General features: G+C 35.1%; 1 pseudogene; it reads right to left on the bottom strand.

The window, feature by feature from the left end:
* LOC149539432 (regulator of nonsense transcripts 1 homolog) overlaps positions 1-16,555 on the bottom strand; it is a 136,986-nt pseudogene extending 120,431 nt beyond the window's left edge.
* Between the last annotated feature and the right edge of the window lie 311 nt (positions 16,556-16,866).

The following is a 16,866-nucleotide window of genomic DNA, read 5'->3' as shown; positions in this document are numbered from 1 at the left end:
ATTGGTGGAGCAGTAGTGAGATGAGTTTCTTGATTGTAGAAGGTTAATGCTTTATCCACTACAGAAGTAGAGTATGTTCGTACTACAAAGGCATCCAAGGAGATGATATGGTTTTAGTTATTCTTGGAAGAATTGGGACACCCTTAGAAGGATAATTATTTTTTTATAGATAGTCAAAGTGTTATTCATCTTGAGAAAAATTCAACTTTGCATTCAAAGACAAAACACATACAGTTGTAGTATCATTTCATTCGGTCAATTTTGGATGATGGATAGTTAAAGATAGAAAAGATGCATACAAATGATAATCCAATAGATATTTTTATTAAGGTAGTAGCAAGGGAGCTATAGGTTTAGTAGTGGTATGATCAAACTCCAAGTGGGAGGTTATTTTTGTGGAGTCTAATTAGTCTCCAAGTGGGAGATTGTTGTGATGTGGAGCCTAATTATACTTAGAGGTTTATTTGGCATGGTTTTATCCTCATATTATTTCTAATGGGGTATGGGGGTAGTTCCTCCAAGATAAGGTCATGGGGGAGTGCCCCAGGTGTGCTCCCTATCAGAATATAGGGTGGGGTCATGGAGCAACACCCTCATAGTGATTTTTTAGGGGTAGTGCTCCCAAAGCCAAAATTTCCATTATATTATAAAAGGTTTCAGCTACTATTTTTCCCACTAGATGACTTATTCTAGCCCTAATTTTGTAAGTAGAAAAAGCTTGTTTAAAAGGCTTAGGGTTAGGGATTTCATAATGTAATGGTGATATTGTAGCTTCTTGCAATAATATTGAGCTATCAGGGATTGTGAATTGTAATCACTGGATAATAATAATGGTGGACTTGTTGTTGGTGGACATAGCCCAAGCATTGGGTGAACCACATTAAATCTTGGTGTCTTGTGTTCTCTTCTATGTGATCTATTATTTTCTGATATTGGTTATTTTTGAATGTACATGTTATTTATGTTTGAGGTTAATCCTAATACTACATGTGAGGCTACAACTATTGGATGCAAAGAAGGCACACACTAATATATGAATATTCATGGGCCCAAGTGACTCTTTCACTAGAAAAAAACACCCAACAAGAGATTATCAGCTCACTTATATCCAAATCCTAGAGTGCAGAAAGTAGGGCTACTAGTGCAAGGAGGAGGTTTAAAGAGCCAAGGTCAAAGGAACATGCAACTATCCAACCACCTTGTTGAGTAAACATAATAGAAGAAAACACATAGAGAAAAACACCAAGGAGAGAGAGAACAAAACATTTTTATTAATTCATCAAGTTATCTGCACACATGCCCAATTGTAAGGCCTTCTGGGTTATAGCTAGATACAAATTACAACTTCAAGATCTACAATACAACTTCAAATTCACAATTCTAGAAATATCTACTTGACTTGCTAAGTCCTACCTCTAAATTAAACCAAATTGAATTATAGAAGATCTTAGATCATTTCATAATAGAAAGGTCAACCTTAAAATAGTTTGCACTCATCCCAAGACAAGATCACATCATTAAATTCATGATCCAAATTAAATACATGAGTCAGCTCAAACTAAGAATCAAACACAAAAAAACTTGGTCAAAGAAGTACCCGATCATTAGTAAATAATAGGTTCACTCAAAACATGAAGGAATACTTGATCAATACTAGACAACTCGATTAACCCTTAAGGAACTTCGTCGATACTAAATAGCTTAGTTAGCACTAAAGGAACTTAGTTAATATTGAACATCTTAGTTAGCTCTAATGGAACTTAGTTAACACTAAAAAACTTTATTAGCACTAAAGGAACTCGATGATAACTACTAAAAGGAACAAAAGAGCAGGATTACAAGGCAACCCAAGATGTTCCTACATCAACTATGCTAGAGAGATGCAACAACAACAACAAAGAAACATAGGCATATTCAAGGATGATAAAACTCAAATTATCCTACCAAGTTACAAAAACTCTCAGATTACCCCTAAATTGATCAATTTATCATTAGATATACTCCAATTCTTCTCACTGAGAAATGAACATGTAGTTTAATTTGATAACGCAATGAAAGAGGGGAACTGAAATAGAAATAAAAATGAGAATGACACTCATATCATTCCTACTATTAACACACAACAACACTCAGTTCATGACAATATCAACAACTTCATTCATAATTGTCCTTCATTTCCATGCAAATCTAATCTAATGAATGAAAAATACTCATAGTAAACTTAGAGTCTCTCTCAGTAGTTTCAACTTTAGGGGTGAATTCACAACAAAAATTTTTGATCTTTATTGATCTCAAATTTTATCATTGGATTTTGAACTTCCCATGTCTTACGAGTGAGGAGTGGCTCACTAATTCAAAAATTTCCTTTAATGGTGTAATGATAAGATTTACCATTAATATGGTACATTAACATCTCCCTACTACATCAATCACAATAGTTTACCTTTAATGAGAGATCATACAATAACTTTTATAAGATTTAGCTTTTATGAACTAGAGTAGTAAACAACTTAATTTTCTAATTCTCTGTTATATATAGGCCTTCAAAGAATCACTGGCTAATGGGAGACTTTAGCTTATGAAGAAATCCACTTTATTTAACTGAGTCAAGAAGAAGCCTTGCTTCCTTCTCTTTGAAAAACACTCCTTTTAACTAAGTCATAGGAGTGGCTATTTTATTACTTCCCTAAAAAGATTAATAACTTGTAATTTACCATTGTCAGGATTGTGTCACATGGACTACTACTTTGACATTGGATAAGTTATTTTACCTATTTTCCATAAAATTTATACTTAGCCTTCTTTTCTCTCATGGTAGCATCAAACATGAATCTTTGAAATAATATTTTGATTTTATAACAAAACCACTATCAAAGTTGTGTTTTAACACTATCTAAATGAACTCTTAACTCAAAACTTCTTTAATACATTCAAAAACTAAAACTTGCATATTTATATTTCTTGCACTTTGCTAGATTTTCTCTTTCAAAAAATGGGAGTCGCAGGTACTCTGAGAGATGGTGTGCACTGATAATGGCTTCTTTCTGATGAACTCAACCACTTTTCTTTCTCTTCATACTAGGAAGACTTAGGAACTTGATCTTCCTTGAGTAACATAATTTTGAATCATTGAATGCACATTTGTTCACTCTACCACCAAAAATGTACTTTATCTTCCTTTGTTGGAATACTAGTTCATAGGCTACTCCTCCTACAGGGAAGTAGTCATAGGGGTGCTATTTTGACTTAGTGCTAACACTAAGTCGCTCTTCATTTTTAGGAAAACTAAGACTTTCTTTGCTTCAAACTTATGCTATTTTATCATTTCCACTCCACGTTCCTTGAACACTTAGCTTCTAGAGGGAACATTTTTGGTACAAGAGCACCTTAAGGTTTTTAGAACATTTTGGCTTATAGGTTGGCTTAGCCAACCACCAGTTAATAAGGACTAAGTTTTGAAGACCCAATTTTATTTGTCTATATGTGGATAGTATAGGGTTGAGTGGAGTCAAGTGATATGAATGGTCTCTTAGGAACTAGGTATTTAGGTCCTAAAAAGTCAAAAAAATGTCAAACTTTGACCAAGACTCCTTGAAATGGAGTGGTTTGTGAGATTTTAATGTTTTTATTTTTTTTAAGTTCATATGTAATGGTTTGAAGCCAAATTGATCCATTGAGGTCAATGGTTTGACAAAATTGCAAAAGATGTAAAAGTTGTACATGAAAACTTTGCAAAGTTGTCATTGCAACAATTCCTAAAAACTTTGAATTAGGTTTAATTGTGTTCTAAGTCAAAACTAAGGGTCAAAACATGTGGTAAGGGAATATATAAGATCATTCAAAAACTAAACTGACAATTAGGAAGGACATTGTATGGATTGTGGTTTGGAAAGAGCAAGAAATTGGTTGAATTCATGTAATAGAGCCTTCATCCAATCATCCATGGATTGAAAGGACTGAAATAATGCATTTAATTTGAATTTTTTTTGTCTACTTATCCATTATAGCATTGGTTTGATTGCTTTACAAGACTAGTTATCATTTTGTTAATTCTTTGTGTTTTGTTGATTCACTTCCTGGTTTAGGGCCAATAATGTAAATATGGCTCCTACTTGAGTTCTCATGGTTGAACTTCCATGGCCTCTTAGAAAAAAGTAGGATACTATGTAAATAGTGTAAATATGAGTTTTGTGTCATGGGTTTCAAAGGAGTTATTTTTACTAATAAGCCCTAGCGAGTGTAGAGGTATTTTGACTAGGTGCTTACTCAAAACAACAACAAGAAGGCTTGCTGAATGGGTTACATATGCCTATCCAAAAGAATAGAAGTAAATGGATGTGTGTCTCAAACATGTACAAGAAAGGAGGTGATTAGGGAAGACCTTTGAAGCACTTGTTGAAGGCAAAGAATCTAAACTAGTTCATTTTCCCTAGAAACGCTTAAAAGGTTTGGTAGAAATCTATTGTATGTATAGTGTTAGAACCTAAAACCCAATAAATATTTGAGTCTTAAATAATGGTAGTAAGAATACATAATTTAATTATTGGGTTGTTATGGGAGCTTGTGAGAAATTCAAGAAACCTAGTTTCTAGGAGTCCTGATCGGGACAAAAAAGCTACAACGCCTAAAACTAACAAAATAAGAAATCAATAGGAAACGCAAGTGGGAAATCATCAGGATGGATCAAGAAGGCTTGAAAAAAAACAAAGAATAGATAGGGAACCTATAGTATAAGAAGAAGAATGGCTAATTATGCCCATGAGAGCATAGGAGGAAGTTGAGGTATAGTTTGAAGTTTGAAGTTGGTGGAGAGTTCTAAAAGGAATATGGATCTTAGAAGTGACCTTTGAGTAGGGTAAGTAAAGTACCCTAGCAAGGAAAATGATAGGCCTAAGGAAGAGCTATAAGAGCTCCTAAGAAGCAGTTAGTCTCCCCATCAAAGTTGTATCAGAGCCTAATAAAAGGCTTGGGTAGAGAAAAGTGCATGTCAAAGGTAAGTGAATCCATAGGAGAAAGCAAATTGGTGACTAATGTGGGGTTTTCAAGAGATTTTATAAAACAACAAGAGAAGAACATAATTCTTGAGGAATTTGAGGAAGAGATGAAGAAAAATCTAGAGGAAGTTCTTGAAACTACAAGCAAGATGAAAGAGTAGTTAGAAGTGGATAAGGACAAGGGAAAGAATTAGGTAGAAGAGGAAGTAGAACCAGAACTAGACCCTCCATTAGCAAAGGAACCTTTTCTAAAAGCATTGAAGGCACTAAGTGGCAAAGCACTAGAAGACATTCCTATCTTTACTAGAAGAATGGATGTAGAATTAGTTATGGAGTGGATTGAAGGTACGGAAAATCACTTTGAGTATGATGGAGTAATAAATACTCAAAAGGTGAAGATAGCCAAATCAAGGCTAAGAGGACAAGCACTAACCTAGTGGAAATTCTTTCAAGAAGAAAGAGAGAAGGAAGGTAAGAAATTGATAAAAAATTGTAAAATAATGAGGGCTAAAGTGAAAGAGAACTATCTAAGGATTATGATATCCAATTACATAGGAAGAGACAAAATCTTAGACAAAGAGACCTAGATGTAGCTTCTTACATAGAAGAGTTCCAAAAACTGAGCCTAAGTTCTAGAGTAAAAGAACTTGAAAGCATTAAAGTGGAAAGATACCTAAATAGACTTAGATGGAAAATTAAAGAAGAGTTAAGTCTCTTTACTCTTACTACCCTTCATAGATGTTATCAAATGGCTATTAAAGTGAAAGGAAAACTCAATAACAAAAATAAGATTCCAATACTAGGGGTATGGGAAGAGGGAGAGACACTAGAGGTGGTCATAGAGGTGGGTCAAGTGGAAGAGGCAATGACAATAAGGACTAAGGTGAATCCAAGTTTTTAGAGCAAGGTCATGAGCCAAATAAAATAGGTAGATATGGAAAGGGTATCTCTTATAATAGTGGGATAGGAAGGTCAAGTGGATTCAGAAGAAGTTTCTATTTTTCCTCCATGAAGTGTTACAATCGTGGGCAGTTGGGTCACCCATCTTATAGGTGTCCTAATAAACCATAATATTTACAAGAAGAGTAAAAAATAACATATGTACAAGAAGAGGAATGTCCAAAACAATCAGAGGTGAGCCTAGATTCAGAGAAAGAAGAGAATCTCATGTTGAGGAGGATATTGATCAAAGAACCTACCAGAGATGAACATAAGCAAATAAGGGGTCTTTTTAGGGTCAAATGAAAGGTATTACGAAAAGTATGCAGGGTCATAATTGATTCAAGATCTACTGATAATATCATTTCAAAGGAGCCAGTCCATAAATTAAAACTTACTACCCCATGAATATCCATACAAAGTCACCTAGTTGAATAAGGGGGAAAAAAATTGGTTATTAAAAAAGTGTGGGTTGAGTTTACCATAGGTAAGTATCAAGATAGGATACTGTGTGATGTGCAACCAATGGATGGGTTCCATCTGTTTCTTGGAAGACCATGGCAGTATGAAAATGAGGCAACACACCATGGCAAGGAGAACAAGTACTTGTTCAAGAAGAATGGAATAACTTATAAGATTCAGTCTTTGATAGAAGAAGATGCAGTGGAGATAGTAGAGTCCAATATACTTTTGATGAGTGAGAAGGAATTCCTAAAGCATATGAAGAAGGAAGAAGGAGTTGGTTATGCCATACTGGTGAAACCAAGGGAGGAGGAGATACCTAAACAATCACCTATTCCAAAAGAGGTGAAGCAAGTAATAGATCAATTCAAGGACATCATTTGTGAAGGTACACTGATAATATTTCCACCAAAGAGATAAATCATTCATAAAATTGATTTTGTGCCAAAGGCATCATTGCCTAAAAAGGATGCATACAAAATGACACCAAAACATAATAAGGAGATAAAAAGGAAAGTTCAAGAGCTACTGGATTAGGGTCTAATTAGGAAGAGTGTAAGCCTATATGTTGTTCTAGTGGAGTTGGCTCCTAAAAAGGGAGGTAAGCATAGAATGTATACTGATTCTAGGGCAATAAATAGGATAACTATTAGATATAGGTTTCCTATTCCTAGAATAGAAGATTTAATGTATTTCTTAGGAAGTAACACATATTTGTCGAAGATTGATTTAAAAAGTGGATACTATTAGGTTAGAATGAAAGATGGACATGAGTGGAAGTCATGTTTTAAGACTACACAGGGGCTCTATGAGTGGTTAGTAATGTCATTTGGGCTTACACATGCACCTAGTACCTTTATGAGGGTAATGAATGAGGTTCTAAATGATTACATAGAGTCTTTGTGGTAGTCTACTTAGATGATATCCTAATATTTAGTAAAACCAAATAAGAACACATCATACACCTATAAATTGTGTTGAGGAAATTGCAAGAGGAAAAACTCACCATAAATCTTGAAAAGAATGAGTTTATGAATCAAGAACTAGTCTGCCTAGGATTTGTAGTATCACAGGGTAACTTGAAGATGGAAAAGAGCAAGGTTGAAGCCATTTTAAGTTGGGTTACCCCTAGGATAGGGACTAAAGTCATTATTTTTCATGGGTTGTAGGAAGTTTATAAGAGGATTCATTGAAATTTTTGCACTAGTACTTGACACTATAAAAGGAGAACTCAAGAAAAAGTTTGTGTGGACCAAGAACACCAATACAAACTTTGATAGATTAAAGAAGGAAGTGGTTACCAAACCTATATTGGTATTGCCAAGTTTTGATAAGCCATTCATAGTAGAATGTGATACAAGTAACATTGTAGTGGGTGCAATCCTAAGCCAAGAAGGCAGGCCAATTGAATTCTTTAGTGAAAGATTAAATGAGGCCAAGTCTAGGTATTCATCCTATGACTTAGAATTATATGTTTTTTTACAAGCCTTTGAAAAGTGGAGGAATTACCTATTGCCTAAAGAGTTTTTGGTTTATACTAATAACTAGGCCCTAAGTTACATCAACACCCAAGACAAACTAAGTTTGAGACATATCAAGTGGATGGAACTACTATAATCCTACACCTTCACTTTTAAGCACAAGAAGGGAGTTAATAATAAGGTTGTAGATGCACTTTTCAAAAAATTTCTCATTGTTCAGGAGATCTAGTTGTAGGGCATTGGAGTTTAGGAATTCAAAGAACTCTACAATTGGGATGTAGACTTCTCAAAGATCCAAGGTATACACTAAATTTTATAATAATTTTCATAGTGAATATGTTGACTACACATTGCAGGTTGGGTTACTATTCAAGGGAAAATAGTTGTGTGTTCCAAGAGGATCCATGAGGAATAATCTCATTTAGGAGAAACATAATAGGAGTTTGAGTGGACACTTTGGGTTGAACAAGACCATAGACTTAGTAGAACGGTTCTACTATTTGCCTAATGCATAAGGATGTAAGGAGATATGTGGAACAGTGTGGAGTGTGTCAGAAGGAAAAGTGGATATCATCAAATGCAAGACGTTACCAGCCATTACCCATCCTAAATAGGCTTTGGGAGTGCATCAACATGGAATTTATAGTAGGACTACCTAGAACATCTACTAGATTGGACAATGTGTTTTTGGAAGTGGACATGTTCAATAAGATGGGTCATTTTGTTCCATGAAAAGCAACACATTATGCCAATCAAATTACCCACCTTTTCTTCAAGGAGATAGCAAGGATACATGGCTTACCTATGAGTATAGTGGTAGAATAGGATATGAAGTTCATAGACCATTTTTGGAAGACACTTTGGAAGAGGTTACGAACCAGCTTGTCTCATAGCTCTTCCTACCATCCCCAAATAGATGGTCAGGTAGAGGTAGTCAATAGGGTACTTGGTAACTTGTTGAGGTGTTCGACAGAGCAGTATGGATAAGGATGGGAGAAGTCATTCCTCAAGTAGAATTTTCTTACAATGATAATATAAACATGACTACAAGTAGAATTCCATTTGAAGTGGTATATGGGTTACATCCAAGAGGAGTTCTTGAGCTAAGAGACTTGAAGTGTTATGAGGGAGAAAGTGGTCATGTTGATGAATTTTCTAAATCAATGAGAGAGGTACATGAGAAAGTAAAGAAGACTCTAATGGAGGAAAATAAAACATTGAAAGCTAAGAGAGATGAAGGCATAAGAGATCTACAATTTGAGGTAGGTGATTTGGTGATGGTATTATTGAACAAAGCTAAATTATAGAAGGTCATACCAAGAAAGCTATAGATGAAAAGGATTGGACCATGCAAGGTGTTGGCTAAATATGGATCAAATGCCTACAAGGTGGAGTTACCCAAGGAGATGTCCATTTCTCCCATATTTAATGTGAAGGATTTAATCAAATATAAATGACTAGCTATGGATAATGAACACTATAATACTAAGATGAATAGGGATGTGGAAGAACTCAAGGTACCTAGCCAGATCAAACAACAAGCTGAAAAGATTCTAGATTCAAGGGTGAAGAAGAAGACTAGGCATAAGATATACATGGAAAACTTGGTGAAATAGAGACACCAACCAGAGTTAGATTCTACTTGGATATCTAAGAGTGACTTCAAGAAAGATGTAATTAATTAAGAGTTCTTAACATCATAGGTTTCCTAACTTGTTTGTTGCAGGGAGAGAATGGTGTAGGAGCACATTAAGGATTTTAGAAATATTGGCTTATAGATTGGGTTAACCAACCACCAAATAATAAGGAATAAGTTGTGAATTTTCAATTTTATTTGTGTGTGTGTGTGTGTGTGGATAGTTTAGGATTGAGTGGAGTCAAGTTATTTGAATGGTCTCTTAGGATCTAGGTGTTTAGGTCCTAGAAAGTCAACTAAGGGTCAAAATTTGACCAAGATTCAAAAATGGATGGTTTGTGAGATTTTAATGTTTCTAATTTTTTTAAGGTCATTTGTAATAATTTGAAGGCAAGTTGATCCATTGAGGTTAGTGATTTGACAAAATTGCAAAACATGTAAAAGTTGCTCATGACAATTTTGTAACTTTGCAAAGTTGTCATGACAACATTTCCTAAAAACTTGGAATTAGGATTAATGGTATTATAATCTTGACATAAGGGTCCAAAAATGTGGGAAAAAAATATATAAGGTCATCCAAAAACTAACTTGATAGTTAGGAAGGACATTGTACAGATTGTGGTTTGGAAAGAGCAAGAAATTGGTTGAATTCGTGCAATAGAGCCCTCATCTAGTCATCCATAGTTTGAAAGGATTGAACTAATGCATTAAATATTAAATTTTTTTTGTTTAATTATCCATTATAGCATTGGTTTTGTTTATTTTTGATACTAGTTATCATTTTTTTTAATTCTTTGTGTCTTGCTGATTCACTGTCTGGTTCAAGGCCAATAATGTAAATATGGCTCCTACTTGAGTTCCCATGGTTTGACTTCCATGGCCTCTTGGAATCAAGTAGGAGACTATGTAAATAGTATAAATATTATTATTGGGTTCATGGGTCTCAAAGGATCTACTTTTACTAACAAGCCCTAGGCGAGTGCAGAGGCATTTTGGCTAGGTGCTTGCTCAGAACAGCAACAAGAGGGCTTGTTGAATGGGTTGGATGTGCCAATTAAAAAGAATTTGGAAGTGAAGAGGAATGTGTATTAGACATGTAAAAAAAATTATATGATTAGGTAAGACCTTTGAAGCACTTTTTGAAGGAAAAGAATCTAGACTGGTTCATATGCACTATAAACCTGAAAAATAGGGGTTTGGTAGAAATCTAGTGTACAAATAGTGTCAGAACCTAAGACCCAAGAAATATTTGAGTCTTAATTAATGGTATTAAGAATCCATAATTTATTTAGTTTTTTTTTAAGGTTTTTTGTGAGAAATTCAAGAAACCTAGTTTCTGGGAGGCATAATTGGGGTAAAAGGGCTACAAGGCCTGGAACTAAGAAAACAAGAAATTGATTGGAAACCCAAGTGGGAAATCATCAGGATGGATCAAGAAGGGTTTAAAACCAAAAAATAATAGAGAGGGGGCCTATTAATAGTCCCAATAATATTCTAGGAAGAAGAATGGATAATTATGTTGATGATTGCATAGAAGGAAGTTGAGGAATAATTTGAAGTTTGAAGTTGGTGGAGAGTTCTAAAAGGGATAGGGATATTAGAAGTGATCTCTGAGTAGGGTAAGGAAAGTACCATAGAAAGGAAAATGATAGCCCTTAGGAATAGCTAGAAGAGTTCTTGAGAAGCAATTAGATCTCCCCATCACTTTCTTTTAGTTTCAAAAATTTCTTGAATGAGATTCGCTTCCAGCGGTGGGGTAACCGAGCAAGTGATTTTTCAAAAGGAGCACACTTAGGCATAATGTTGATGTTCCAATTGTAATTTTTACTTTCTTCTCATTGGGTAAGATTCTCTACAACAATCTTGCCCATCCTAAGACAACTAAAACCCTTGGTGCATTTGGTTTTCATGAATCCTAAATGAAGGGTTGTGGGAGAAGGCAAAGTAGTGAAATCTTGAAATCCCACATAATGAGGGAAAATGAGATAATGGATGATAAGAAAGCCTCCTAAGGGGAGACCTAGACTTGGACACTTAGAAACATGTGCAATGACCACACTCCAAGCTAGAAGCTTAAAAGGGGAACTAAAAATTTCAAAACAATCGGCTTTGATTGTCAACTTAGGTATGCAAGTGCCGAAGAAAAGGACCTAACATCTCTAATTGCAAAATAAAGGAATGAAAAATACATAGATAAAGGAAACTAAGCTAAGCACATGTAATAGGGAAATAAAATTGAATGGAAAGAAACATATATTAACTATTTACAATGTAGGGGTTACTTGCTTTCACTTATATGCTTGATAGAGCTTTAGATCCTAGACATTGTAGAATAATGGAAGAGCCTTTCTAGATGGGTATGCCAGCTTGAATTCATTTTGTTGATTCAATTGAACTATCTTGAAAGGTCCATTCTAAAGAGACTCAAATTTAGAGTGCATACCTTTAGGCTCACATCTCTTACCCCATAACAAGACCATATCTCCTTTCATGAACTTCCTTAGTCTTGATATTTTGTGAAATATGTCCCTCAATTACATTTGATGTTGAGTGATTGGATCTATGATCTCTTCTTTTTTCTCTTAAAGGTGGGTTAGGTACATGATCCTTTTTTTCTAGTCCATCAATAAAGGTATTATCTTCAATCATAGTTCGTAACTTGCAAGTAGAGAGATCCAAAGGAAGGGGGAAATTAGCTTCCATGCCATAGACTAAGCTGAATGATGAAATACCAATTTTTCACTTTGGAGTGGTCCTATCCACCCATAATGCATCATGTAACTTCTTATACCAACTTATCTAGTTATCCAAGACCAACTTCTTCATAATACTAACTAGGTTCATGTTACTTAACTTGGCTTGCCTATTTCATTGGGGGTAGTAATTTTATGAATGCCCCAAATAAATGCCATTTTCATAGAATAATTATGCAATCTTTGAAGAAGAGAAGTAAGAGGCATTTTCCATGATCAATTTGAGTGGCACACCAAATCTAACAAAGATGTGTTCCTTTAGAAAATTTTATACTATTACAGAGGTTTTTTTCTTTGTTGGCTTCACTTCAACCCACTTGCTAAAGTATCCTATCATAATAAGAATGTGTGTATGATGTTGACTGGATGGTTGATTGATGGGTCCTATGAAACTTCATTTTCATTATTGAAAAGGGGATTCGATGACTACTGTCCTCGAGGGTAGAGCAGCTAATTGTGTCTTTTTCGTTAACACCATACACTTCTCACAATTTTCTACCCATCTATAGGTGTCATATAACATTCAAAACCAGTAGGAACATTGTCTTAAAATGTGAAGGCTATGATAGAGTATGATAAATGTCCTCCACATGCCTCATTGTGAATTTCTCTTAACAATTTATCATGTTGTTCTTTGTCTACAAACCTCAAGAAGGTGTCGTCTATGGCCTTAATTTATAGCACATCATCAACGATGACATACTTGGCTAGCTTTTTTTCTAGATCTCTTCTATGCTTGGAAATTAGACCCTCTAGACACTCTTTGTCTATTAATGAATAAGCAATAACCAAGGATCCTATAGGCTTACCATCAGTAGTTTTAGAATCTCCTTTATCTCACTACTTTCCCAATTTTCTCCCACTGATCTACATAGATCATTCCCACAAATAAGCTTGGTTGGCTTGACCTCTATGTCATACTCTTGCACTTTATCCACCCAAGATCCTTGTGCATTACATACAATTTTGTGTTGAGTGAGGATACTCTTCACTGCCAAGTAAGGAGCATGTACAATCGAATGAGAATGCAATATATAGAATTTGAAGTTCTTTAACATCCTTACCATCTTATAGACATGCTTCTCCCTTTGAGAGTACTTTAGTTTGTGATCTTTAAGTGGCACACTCATAAAAGCAATAGGTTCATGTACTCCTTCCTTGATTTCTTGCATGAGGATGGGTGATATGTGTTGATGCATAATAGTAGATGAATTCCTTGGTATAGTCTAGGTGGACAAGGATAGGGACTTTTTCAATTGTACCCTTTATGTCCTCAAACACCTCCCTTCCAATGTCACTCCATCCAAAACTCAAATTTCCCTTCATCATTGATCACATGAAGAAATAGAAGTCTTTTTGGCCCTTTTTGTGAACATTTGTCTATAACATACTGAACTTTATCATCTTTTAGTATAAGTGTTTTAAACTTTTGATGTATAAAGTATGGAAATAGGGCATAAAAATGATAATCAAAATTATATCTAAAAATGGGTTCATTTTGTGGTAAAAATCTTTCTTCATGAATGTTTGATATGGGTAGATCTTCTTGTAGCCGAAGAGATTGCAAAAATTGTTAGTTGAATAATTAATGCCTTTTCTTTGTAAACTAATAAATTTTTGTGGGAAGTTTTGTGTGCATTAAATGTTGATCATAGGAATACAAGCTAAGATGGAGTTAATCAGAAACAAACTAGGAAGGAATAGCGCTAAGGCATTGATGGTATTAATGAGAAGCATTATGACACCTTTACAGCTGGAGACTTGGTGGCAAAGTCAAAAGGGACCTATTTTAATGAATAACAAAGAAGGACTAAATAAAGTGGTTGAGCAAGGAAGCAAGCATCAAAGCAATTGGTTAAATAAGCAAAGCACAATACCTAGATTCCTGGAAGCTGTTTAAAGTTACATAAAATAGCAGATCTAGCATTTGCTATGATCTATATTTATGGATAATTTAAGGGATAACTAATGTATTTACAATTACATGCTTGTAGTCTTAAGTTGTAACTGACTTTCCTTCATGAGGAAGTCATAATTATAGGAGTTTGTTGTTTTCCTTCCTTTTAAATAAGACCTCATCTGTATCTGTGAGGTTAAGTAGTGAGAAAACAAATAAAGTTGATAGACATCTTGTTGTTTTTCCAAGTTATTGTAATACTGCATATTTGATTGAATACATGACTTTGCTGAGTTTCTATACTTTTTTCTGAGTCGATCTTTTCCTTCATTCTTCCATGGAGGCCCATGCAGAAAGTGGAGATTACTTCAGTAAGTAGGAGTTAGACTTAGTTTTCTAAGTTAAGATTAGAACTATCGTTCCTACAGCCATTGGAAACAAAACCAGTCGCTATTCCTACAATAGTAGGTGCATAGATGTATGGTTAAATAATTAGAATTCTCTTCCAAGTATTTGATATTTGTCTTTCCTTTGGATAAACTAGATTTCCTTAATGGTTATTGCATTCAAGGTAGTAGTGACTTTTAGCGAAAACTAGAGCATATACTTGGCAGACATCATCTCAAGTTCACTCTCCCAAATTGACATTTAATGAAGATCATCATAGTACTTTGGTAGTAAGGGATTTCCAATCCTATAACTAAAAAGGTGTTATATTTATTAGACATTTTTGGCACCATTTTCGAGGATGGTGTCAGTCTAGTATTCACTATTGAGTCATTTAGTTTCATTTTTAGCATTTTTGCATGCATAGGAGAAGAGATCACCTTGGAATATTTCTTCCCAACTTCAATCAGGAAGATCCTTTTTATCCTGACCCTAAAGAAAGAGAAGAGAGAGAAGAAATAGAAGAAGAAGAACTATTTGAGAACGTATTTGCAAAAGTACCAAAACAATTACAATCACCAACCAAATTTGAAGAATCCTTCCATTTGAATAATCTTTTTTATGAGCCAGAATATCAAGATAATCCATTAGCACTAGTCATTTATCAGCCACTACTGGGACATCCACAAATGGTAGTAGCTCAGCCTACCTTTCCCTTTCCAATTCCTCCTCAGCAGGGTAACCAAAACCTGAAAAATATACCCTCAGTTGCCCTGCCTAAATTCTATGGCCTTATTACTGAAGATCCAAAAACTTTTCTCTTTGAGTTCAACATCCTTTATCAAAGTTATGACTACACAATTGATGCCCATAAGCTAAAATTATTTCCATCAACTCTCAAAGAAGCGGCTTTAAGATGGTTCATGAGTCTAGGTGCCAATGCTATGACAGATTGGCAAACTATGAGTAACTTGTTCCTTAATAAATATAAGGAATATTGCAGAGGCCATGATTTGAAAGGAGATGACATTTTAAAAATGTCACAAAAGGAGGATGAGACTTTGGAGGACTATGTTTCCTGGTTCATGTTTAACTTATAGCGTAACATGCAACATCACCTAAACAAGGAGTCCCAAAAGCATCTATTTCTGAAAGGAGTGCATGACAGGAGTATGGAAGCTTTAGACTTAATGGGTGGAGGTGACATTACATAGAAGACATGGGCTGAAATCTAGAATATTTGTTTGAACTATTCTAGAGAAACAATAAAAAAAACGATGAGGTTTGAGGGAATTACTCCAAAAAACTCCTGGGGTAGGAGTATCTAAGATAGAACTATCAAAACTCTTGTCAAATTTCAAACAAGACATCATTAATGATGTTGCTACACAATTGGACACCATGCAAACATGAAGGAAGAAGGAGGATGTTGATATTATGTTGATGGAATATTGCCCCCATTGTAGAGAAAAGAAAGGCAACTACCAATGCAAGCCTTTCGCTAGCTTGGAATCACAGCATGTGCCTACTAAGTTCAAGGCAATTGATGAAGATGGGGAAGTCCTCTATGTTTCTCAATGAAGGCTATGGGCTCCAAGATCAGGTATTCCTCGAGACCCACTCCATAATTATGGTGGTAATAGACAATGACAACAATAACATGGTAATTATAATAATTGGCAGTAGCCTAACCAAGGATGGTAGCAACCTAACCAAGGTTGGCAACAACCTAACCAAGGGTGGCACCAAGCTAACCAAGGGTGCCACCAACCTTAGCAGGGTTGGCAAAAACCTCAGTAGGGTTGGCAACAAATTGAAAATTGGTAGCAGCACCAGCATCAACCAACCTTGACTCAACCTCCTCAACAATAACACTTAATGCCTCCTACAGCCAATATAACCCCTCTAAAATAGCCACAATTACCTACACAACCTGCGCCTAATCCTAATAGTGAAAAACCTTCAGGCCAACAACAAAGTTATTCCATCACCTGAATGATATCCATCTACAATCTAGAACAACACTTGCCTCACCTCAGCAACCCATTATGATAGAAATAGATGATACAAATGTTGAGTCAATTCAAGAACCTACCACCACTATCTCTCCTGCAACCAAGAAACCACCATTTCCTAGTAGGTTAACAGAGCAAGTTCTGCCAATTGAAAATCAAGTTGCACTAGATTTTCTTGAGAAAGTCAAGCAAATGACAATAAAAATTCCCTTTCTTGATGCAATAAAGGAAGTACTTATATATTCAAAAGACATCAAAGAAGCATGTGTTAAAAATTAAGGAAAAAGAAAGACCCAAAGACT

Source organism: Cupressus sempervirens, chromosome 9 (genome assembly GCF_028749045.1).
Source record: "Cupressus sempervirens isolate cs-2001-9-10 chromosome 9, ASM2874904v1, whole genome shotgun sequence".
Lineage (NCBI taxonomy): Eukaryota > Viridiplantae > Streptophyta > Pinopsida > Cupressales > Cupressaceae > Cupressus > Cupressus sempervirens.
The sequence above is the reverse complement of the archived record's forward strand: the minus strand, read 5'-3'. Positions and strand labels throughout refer to the sequence as shown.